The sequence below is a fragment of the Bombus bifarius genome, unplaced genomic scaffold (assembly GCF_011952205.1).
Source record: "Bombus bifarius isolate JDL3187 unplaced genomic scaffold, Bbif_JDL3187 scf7180000008030, whole genome shotgun sequence".
NCBI lineage: Eukaryota > Metazoa > Arthropoda > Insecta > Hymenoptera > Apidae > Bombus > Bombus bifarius.
Window position 1 is genome coordinate 477,716 of NW_022884401.1, and position 10,390 is coordinate 488,105.

The 10,390-nt window shown below is 44.2% G+C and overlaps 1 protein-coding gene across 1 annotated transcript in view; it reads right to left on the bottom strand.

Moving 5' to 3' along the window:
• Positions 1 to 9,584, bottom strand: part of LOC117207445 (ankyrin repeat domain-containing protein 6) — a 133,329-nt gene extending 123,745 nt beyond the window's left edge. Inside the window, exon 1 of the mRNA XM_033447697.1 lies at positions 9,248 to 9,584. The gene's annotated coding sequence lies outside the window, so the exon portion shown is untranslated. The remainder of the gene's footprint in view (positions 1 to 9,247) is intronic.
• Positions 9,585 to 10,390: the final 806 nt, after the last annotated feature.

Sequence of the window (10,390 nt, forward strand, 5' to 3'; positions counted from 1 at the left end):
CTCTTTTTCCCTATAGCACGCGTTTTTATCAAAGATAAGAATGAAGGCAGAAGTAGCGTGTCGTTGCACAAGAAGATCTCGTATTAGCTTCGAATACAAGAATCAGCGATGTAACAACGATTGCTCGAGGCAATACGAATGTCGCTGCGTATTTCGTTTTTCCAGGATAACGGACGATATCTTCGTCTTGATTACACCTTTCTTTCAACGATGGAATTTTTGGATCATGCTGTTCTTTACTCGCAAACAGAAATGGCAAGAAGCTTCAGCGAAGATGCACGCCAAGTCTGGCGGTAAACAGGCAAAGGAACGAGCCTCGTGAAAACACGAACGACCGAGGAAAAAAAAACAATATCCTTATTATTCGCGTTTGCAGAATCTCTTCGTCGATTCGCGATGTTTAAGATCGATCTCAGGATTTACCATTACGCGTGTAGAAATGCCTCGATCTCGAATTTATCTACTGGTTTAACCAGGCTCGTTAACGTGGCCGCGTGAATTAAGCAGGATCTCGTATGCAAATCGATGCGCGTTTCCTACGAATCGGCCAATATGTAAAACTCGTTTGCGAAGCGCCAGAATGGTGGATTCGATCGCGTTCTTCTCTTTTTTTTTTTTTTTTTTTTTTTTTTGTCGCTGCGGAATGTGGTTCAGATACCGAGACAACGGGATCGCGTTATGCAACAGCTTATTTATGGGAGAACGCGGTACACGCGATCTCCAGTTTGATTTATACGGATGTTGTTATTTATTGGCGAGAAAAGTGAATCGAGTAAATGGCGCGTGGATGGTACAACGTTTAAAGAACGTACGTACATGCGGATAGTAACTTTCCGCCGGTTTATAAAGCAAAAATAAGACAATAGCCAATCCTGAAAATACGTATCCGCAGCATCCTACGATAAAATCTACGAGTCGGAACTCACGCTACTCGCATTCTCATCGTTATTCGCTAAAGAAAACATCCGTGTTCCGTATGATCCGCGTGTCGAACAAATAGCAGAGACGCGTCGTTATCACGCATCGTTCGGTTTATCGCGTTGAGAACGTGGAAGCGTTGCAGCAACCAGGAGAAACCCTTACGATCTGCGGTTCGATTAGCGCCTTTGGCGTTTTGCGCGGCCGACGATCTCGCGTGTCCGCGCGATCCTGCGGCATAGCACATACCCTTTGCCAGCAATTTCATCGAGAATGCCAATGGAAAAGCTGCAGATCGTCGACGAACGCGTCCATCGATCCTCGCTCCAATAAATCTGTCCTACCTCTTAGCATGGAAACACGGCGTTAACAAGCGCGATTAGATAATTCGATAATTCGAAGGTCCGATCCCTCGGCTGGCACAACAGGGCGAGCACAATAAATCTGCACTCTCCGTGTTCTATTAATTACAGCAACGGGATCGTGGTTTCTTCGTACACGGGACAACCGCTACAATCTCTGCCGGCGATTAGAGTAATTTGAATTTTCGCTTAGATCGCGACCCCTGATTAACTCGAGCAACGAAGATAATCGTTGCTCGAGGTCGTCCTTACAACGATTCTGCCTCTCGCAGGAGAACAGGGGCGTCTTTGAGAACGTTCTGGAGAAGCGTGCGTGCAGTTGTTGCGCCAGGAGCGTCGCAAAGTGTGTACTTGTTCGCAGCCCAGTGATCTTTATTGCACGTACGCGATGAAACCACGTGAACCGCTTGAAAAGTTGAAATTCGCAACTCGACTTTTGTCCCTTGTCACCGTGTTAAAAGCAAGAAAAATACATTTCGAAATTCTTTTGTCCTAAGGAGCCTGCGATACCGAAAGCACAATGGCCACCGTGTTAAATTCCCCGAACGGAGAAGCGGCGATCGGCGAATTCTTGTCAAAGGAACACGAAAGCCGCGGGTCTGTGGCGTAAAAACCACGGCGCAGGAATATTCATTTCGATTTCACGCGGAAATACGCGTACGGGAAGGCAACGGGCGAGAGGCCAAAGTATACGCAGGCTGTTTCCTACTTTTCTCGTCGAAACGAACGAGACGAGAGATATTGCGTCAAATTTTTCTGCGAATATCCCTTTGCAAAAATGACAAGAAGATACGGAACGCGATCTATGACTTGGCGACAAAGTGACAAAATTCCTGAAAACTTTAAATATGTGCTCTTACGCTTTTCAATAAGATCGTACGTGCATACGTATTTCAAAGCACGTTCGACGTTCGCCTACAACCGCTTAATCAAACATTTGCATCGAGAAACGTCGTATAAAATCTTTGTGTGCCGAGGAGAACAAAGTTTGTGGAGAAAAGGAGGAAACTCCGCGTACATGCGCGTGCAAAGGCTGAGGTAAAACGCGGAGATACGGAGATAGAGAAGCGTAGGTGAAAGGGAAACGGAAAGGGAAAAGGGAAAGGAAAAAATCACGCGGCGAAGATGGAGAGAGAGAAAGGGAAAAAAGGAGAAAACGTATACTCGCACCGGGAGAACAGACCCCCTGTATACGTGTTTGCTTAGCACTTTTGGCTCGAGAGGAAACAAGCGTAGGAAGGCTGTCCGCCGCGAAGTTTACGGCCGCGGAATAAATTATCGTCGGTTTCGTGCGTTCCTTCGAAATTCACCGCGCTACATGCGCGTAGATATAACGCTTACAACCCTGCCCGTACAACGTAGCAAAGTAACGAACGACGAATCGTAAAGTTCGACAAAGGATAATCCACCCTCCTCGTTGACTCGTCGGATTTCGATGTTCGATCGGGATAAGAGGAAGTTTCTTGTTCCCCGTGATTGGATTAATTGGCTTTATGCGAATATCGTTCGTGCTTGAAACGCGGTCTGGCGTAATGTACGGGGTAATTGAATTTTGATTTTTACGAACCGGCGAAGAAAATCGATACAACTGTGGGGTAATAATTATTTTTGCTAGCAAAAGGAAAACGAAGGATCGCCACGATAAAATTGTTGCGGCGAATAATAACCAACCGATAAATTTTCAAATAATAAGAGCTCGTGTCTTTTCCTTTCCATTATGAAATTTATGTCAGACGTTTTTACGATTTTTGTAGCTCCAGCAAACCTGAATTTCGATCCAATAAATTCTGCCTAAATATTTCGAGAGAACTCGTGTCACGAAAATAGAACTCCACTTGGTATCCGTGTCGACGTATAATTCATTTAAAAAATAACTTCTCGCTTATCGTCGCTCGCCTATGTATTCTTCTCGAGATGCGAATGACAAAACGCGAGATATTTCTTCGTTGGTCCTTCCACGAGGTCCTAATCGCCTTATAATTTTCGCTTCCATACGGTTATTCGTCGATTCCTGAATTAATCACTCGACTCGTACGAGATAGGATCCGATGGGAAAAAGGAGCGAGGCAACAAATAATCGATTCTCGACTGAGAGCGTTCGTATTTGAGAACGCGGACAGAGTTGTCGTTGCGGGCCGATATATCCGACATATTTTTCAACTTCTCTCTCCGAATACGCTTTTCGGATCACGGGCTGCGCCGGCTGGCATAAAGATGCAAATAAAACGGAACAGCGGCAAAGAGGCGGGGAAGAAGCATACGCGTTCCTCGACACGACGAAGTAATTTGTCACGTCCGAGATTAAGAAGTCGGTGATACCGAACACGCCAAAGAAACGTCCAATGTCACCGTGTATCGTAGATACGAAAGACCGCAACGAGGATTTAAGGTCCTGCTATCGGCTCGCAAAGACTACGCTGTTCACCAAGACGTGTAATGCGCCGTTTCCTACGGTAGAATTCTTCCTTTTTCTTACCTTGCTCTTTCTTTTTCCACTCTTTTTTTTTCGTTCGTTGATCCTCTTGCGATCGTAGTGGGCAGACCGGTCCGCTGAAAGTCCCGAGAACTCGAGACATTGCTCTCGAAAACGAAAACCTCGCCCGTTATTTGTCGCGTTTTACACCGATCGATGCGCAGTGTCTCGGTTCGTTCGATGGCGCTTCGTAATTTATTCGTATTATTATAATTTCCCTATCGACTATCGACGAATTTACGTCAAACGAAACTACGATATCTCCTACGCTAAAATTGGCAAAATATGGCAGAGTAAGGGTGGAGTCTGCCATAGAAACACCGAGGGTTGATGTTAAGGTTTTATCTTGTAAGAGACGGAGAGGAAGCCATGGGTCTATGGGTATTTATATAATTACGGAAAACTGGCCTGTCTGTACCGCGTTGCATCATCCGTGCGAGGCATGTTCCTAGAAAACTATGAGAGGTCCTTTAAATTGATTTAGTGCTAAACGATACTCGATGGCTTCGAGCACTAGGAAAATTAAACTCTAGAAAAGACGTGGAGTTTTCCTTGAAGTGGGAGTCACTTCGACGGTTAAACGCTCTCGCGAACTAAACTCGCTGCACCATTTTAAACACCGAACGCCTAATCCTCTGGAATCGCGGCAAAATCGCGAACAACCAAATACTTTCAAATACGATACAGCCTTCCACGGAGAACGAAACACTTGGAAACAGATTCTCTTGGTTCGCCTCGTGGAGTCGGTGAATATCGCGCGAATCCAAGTTTCACGAACCTGTCCACAAGCTTATCCGAGCAACTCGCTGCGCCGCTAAAAACGCATAATACGTAACAAGATGCAATCGACAGCGATATTCATTGAACTTGGTAGTCGCGTCGTAGGTTTTGAAACTCGTTTCAAAAGCGACGATATTCCAGCAAACAGCGATACAACGATCTCGCTTTTGATGCAGCCTGCGACGATTACATCTACGGCTCTCGTATCCTGTCTAATTATGCGGCACCGCGTCGCTTATACCGTCTATTCCGGGATTCTGCGAACAAGCGCATCTCGGTGGAACGATTGTGCCGCCACGATTAGGCTAATTAATGCATAGGACAAGAATGTATACGCACGCGTGACGAGATATTAGATAAATGGATCGGGTTCCGCTACCAGGAAATTTTACGCTCGAGTACCTTTCCAGGCGTTCGACCGATCCACGATTTTCTAACGTAGATACGAAAGATCGAGAGGGATCGAGCAAGATCGGTCGTGGAAAAACGTCGATTCGAAAACGTCGAACAGAGAAAGCGTGTGGTCGTAAGAGCGAGTCTTGTTACCTCGATGCGAGGCTACGTGGCGTTAAAGCGAACGCCTATTATCACTTGTAAATAATTTATTAGTACGGCGCGCGGAATAATTTACACGGCTTTTATATCGCGACTAGTTTATATCGTTTGATCGACGACGAATTCATTTATGCACATGGTGGTGAGATTAATTCCGAATAAAGAAAACATGACGCGTGTGTCAGTTATTAACTGGGGAATAAATTTTGCCTGCATATGATCTACGTTCTTCCGAGTTAGATCCAAGTGTCGAATATAATGTTAACGTTCTTATTATTTATAGACGCAGCGTAATTACCAGCAGTTTGTTATCGTAGATATCGGTAGCAACGCCATGATCTACGTTCTCTCTCGTGTTACATCGTACTTTGAATTATGGTTATGGTTAATCCATTAAGAGCCAATCGTCGTTAGGGAATAATCGCGTCTATTTGTCTCGTTGGAAATTCGATCGGACAATTTCGCGAATAACAGTGACGATGTTCCTTGGCGATGCTTAGATTCGTACGAGGAAGCGAATTTCAATGTGGATTTCACGTATTTCCATCGTTCGGTTGATTTGATTCTGTGAATCGGTTTAAAGGAATCCACAATCTCGTCCGTAACTCGTTGAGAGCCAAATACGGAAACTGGGAATCGCGGTCGTAAATTATATCGCTCGTGTCAAGCAGACCAACATACGTACATAATTTCGACAAATATTTATGCTTACGTCGATTAATTCCAGATTTACTAGTTCTTTAATCTCCGTCGAAAAACCACCGGGAAGAAGCAGACAAAGTCCATTTCGCAGCCGCGTTTCAAAGGGAACTTGAAACGACGCAAGTACCAAGTACCACGTTACGTCGATTACAGACCGTCGATAACGTTAAACATATTTGCAGACGCATAAAATACGGCACAGCGGCTCGGTATTAAACTGTTTATCAATCCGCACGCACGAACTTTGCATGTCCTTCATCGTGTTTTGCAATACCGAATTATCGTTGCGATGGCAATAACTCAGAGATACCACGAACCTTCATCGTTATCACGTTCATCCCAGAGGCAAACAGATAATGAAAGAGCAAAGTTTAATTACCGGTTGTCCCTTTGCCGAACGCTAATAATATTCTGCCTTGCGTGAGAATACGCATAGAACTGCGTAAAAATCTCCAATCACGTTCTTATCGAAACTTGTTCGATTTTGAAGCTGAAACTCCTTCCGAGATCTTCAAACTCAAGATTTCTGTCAACCGTACGAACATCGACGATATTTGAACGACGAGCGAAGAATTTTGATTTCGCAATCGCACTTGGCACTTGCATTTTGACCCGACGATTCGTAGACACCGCGGTCTGCTTCCTCAGGGGAGAGCCGAAACTATTTCGGAATATAGCGAAAAAAGATCTCGTGAAATAAATTGATCGATAGCTTTCGAAAGCTCGGAAACAGCAAATGGGATGTTCGAACGAAGCGAATAAACGCGGCATGTCGAATAAAAATGAGAAACTGTTCGACAGAATGTATCGGTGAAATCGTACTCGTACGATATTTTGGTCGCTGAAACTCAACTGGGACAGACTTTTGATGGTGTAGGTCTTTTACTTGCGCGTGTAAAAAGGGTGCCGTTAATGACAGGTTTTCGTCGGAGGAGTCACATTTCACTGAAATCTCTTACGGTCTGTCCTACGGCCCGTCCGGATCGAAGTGACCGATCAACTTGGAAATTGAGTCATCGGCAACGCTTAATTAACCCTGTTACACACTGTACTTTCAAAGATTGTGGTAGTTTGGCCGTGTTAAAAAAGAACTACGTGCCTTACCTTCGTATTAACAATACACGTTGTTTTCAAAGATAATACGAGTTAACGATACCTTCCGTAAACGCTGCACCATTAACTTCGATAATAATTTATCCTTTTCTTCCATCGAATGTGAAATTCAGGCGAATTACTCGGAATTTGCGAACGAATCCGCAGTCTCGTCGTAGTATCCGGTACTCGATGAAAATTTCGATCAAACGCCTTTCGAGATACGTCTGATCGTCGAAAGGATAAAGTATACTTAGAATATTTACGATTACGATAATCTGAAAGAAATTGCCTCTTAGTAACGTTGATCGCTAACTCAATTAACGCGAATTATCGGCTACAGCGTGAGAGGAATAAGAAAAATCGCAAACTAGTTACTCGCACACCGCTTCCGACGAATTGCAGTGAAATTTGTAAGACCCCTGCGTCGTATTCACCGATACAATCGCGTTAATATATCTTTGTACGTAGCGAACGTTACGCTCCGTTGCGGCTTACGATGCTAACCGTGTGGAATTTGCTAGAATTTATTTATCCTGCAAGACAGTCTGGGCGAATAGAATAATTTACGTATCGAACGTCATAAATTCGATCCTAATACAGCGATTTGTCGCTCCCATCTTCTTCCACACTTTCTCCTTCTTTTTCTTCTTCTGCAAATAAATCTCCGTTTGCGCGAAGATCGTCATCTCCACGTCGGATGTGTACGATTGGAATCGTGGAAACGCGAATGATGTAAAATAAAGGAAACGACGAAAGCTTCTAAGAAACGAAGATAAGAAAAACGGTGGAGCGAAGATTTCCAAAGGAAGAAGATCCTTTTTATTTTTCGCGCTTAATGGGGAAAAATGTTCGAGTCGGCTTCTATCTGCGATGCCGATCCGCCATTGAATCGGTGGAAATAACGCGCAAAGAACGCCATAATGTATTCGCGTACGATGTAAAACATGAATGAACCGCGTTACATTCCTGGAAAACCGGTATGCGATATCATCTGTGCTAACAGAACTCAATTAATTTTACTATCGATATTTATACAGCCATCTCGTTCGGAAACGCTGTAACTTAGATCCTCGAGGAAGAACGTTTCGTTGCTCTCGAACGTTTTTTAACCGAACGGAGTCGACTTACCAACGTAGAATTCGTATTTTCTGCCAAGTTAAAGCCTCGTCGCTGTCCAATACGGAATTATTGCGTTTATATTACCTATGCATCGAACAGCTCGCCGCAGCAGGTGCTCGTTCGCTATCTTTCCACTGCATTTCCTGCTATACGCGCGGACGGTTTACCTTTCTCACGTGATACTCGTCGCAATGGCCAACCTTTCGCGGCACGTTGTCTCTCTTGCTTCTTCTTTGCAGACGTTCTGCCAGCCAAATTCGCAAGATTTTACGAATTACGAGAAGCAAGCAAGAGAAGAAAGAGGTGGCGTCGACGGTCGCCGCCGAATTCTACGATCTTTGGCGAAGATTTTACTAATTGGTCCGATAACACCGATCATCGTTAACGATACCGATAACAGGCGATCTTCATCGTTTCTAGAACGCGAAACGCGGTAACGTAACGCGAAAGAGGGCGGATTTGTCAACGCGATGCGTCAGACGCGTGACGAGGGCGTCGCGCCACGGATACCACGAACCTAGGGATCGTCGCCGGAAAAGTTTAACAGGTAGTCGCTGTTGCGTTACCAACGACGAACGCATTATTACCTGTGCCACGCAGCCCACCGGATGCATACTGAATAAAGAACACAATAAATATATACACGTGCCGGGTTTATGCGTACGCGGACTCCACTGGACATTCAAGGCATACGTTCGTTAGGCGGTGCGTGCACGTTTCGCGGCTCGTCAGTCCCTTTCAGCATGAACGCGAACGTTAAACTCACGACTTCCACGAAACCACGCCGCCTTTCGTTCGGAACAACGTCCTGTGTTTCGTTGATAGGTGCTTCCACGAAAAGAACGCTTGAATTTTGTTCGACTATTATATTATGCAGTCAAAATGGAATAGAACGGTTCGGAGAACCACCGAACGTTAAAGTCTACGTCATTTTTTCTGCATTTTTCTTTTTCTTTTTCTTTTTTTTTTTTTTCTAGTGGATCCATCGCACGCAATGGCTAAGGAAAGTATTTTCATCGGTGACATTGGCACGCTAGTTGATCGAAGTTCAAGTATATTGAATCTCGTTAAAACTAGCTTCGTACGACTAGGAAAAGCTCGATACGACGCGAATGAAACGTAGAAACAGACAAAAGATGCTTCGTCGAATACTTGTTGTAGCCATCGTAAGTACGTGGGAGGAAAGGCGAGTTGAAAAGGTTTCAGGGAAATATTGTTAATAGACGTAATAATGTTTACTCACCAGCCATACATGATTGGTCGAAAGTGAGTTTCCAGATACTCGTAATCCAAACGCGATCACCTGTTTCACACCATATTACTAACAAACTGCGTCAATTATATAGATTGGAAAACACATCACGATCACTCGTCGATAGAACCACTCTAGCCACACTGAGAGAAATATTTATTTTGCTCTCGACGATTGTATCGATCGCTTTGCCTCTTCTTTCCTCTTCTTCTTCTTCCTTTTCTTCCTCTTCTTCACTCTTTGTCGTCACAGACACCGATTTCCAAACGAATATTTCACAAAACGACGCTCGTTTCAGGTACTCCACATACGGACACGTCACTTTTTCCTTTTTCTTCGCACGTGATAATACAAATCTTCCAATGGATTTTAACGCGTCACGCGATCTACGTTCGAGTCAATCGATCCAACGATTTACGTATATTATACGCATCGTGTGAAAATGCTCGAGATACAAAGGCGAAGAGGCCAGAAGTCCGTTTAAAGTAAAGTAATCGCGAATCGATGGTCGCACGACTTTCTCATGCGGGCGTTGATATCACCATCGAACACGTTCTTCGCGGCATCAATGCCGCCGTATATTGGCTCGAAACGACAAGCGAAATGGCACGAATATACTTGCGCGATAGAAGCTAACAAAACTCGAACACCGAAATCAGAATTCATTTCATCTTCCGAGCGGAATTCGCGAATTTAACGATATCTGAGTTTCAAAGAAACATAAAATCGGACTGATCTTTTAAAATGATAAAACGGAATCTATACGGTCCGTAATGAAATTAATTCGAGTAGAACTTGTGCTTCAAATTCTCCGATATACTTACAAAGGCGCGTTCGTGGCGAACAACTCGCGAATTTAAAATCAATTACTCGCTACAAAGGGCTATTAAAAATATCCTTGTTGCTGATTAATTTATCTGATTATAATCCTGATAAATAATCCTGATTAATTTATACTTTTTCTGTCGTATCCAATCTGCAGATCAAAGGATACTCGTACAGAACTAACGTCAAACGTCTCACTGCTGCGAAACTCTTACAGGTTCTACAGGCCGAACAAGAACATCGCTCGCCCGAGCGTTCAAATCACCGAACGTCCGAACGGAATAAGGCGCAACAGACGCTCGAACACGC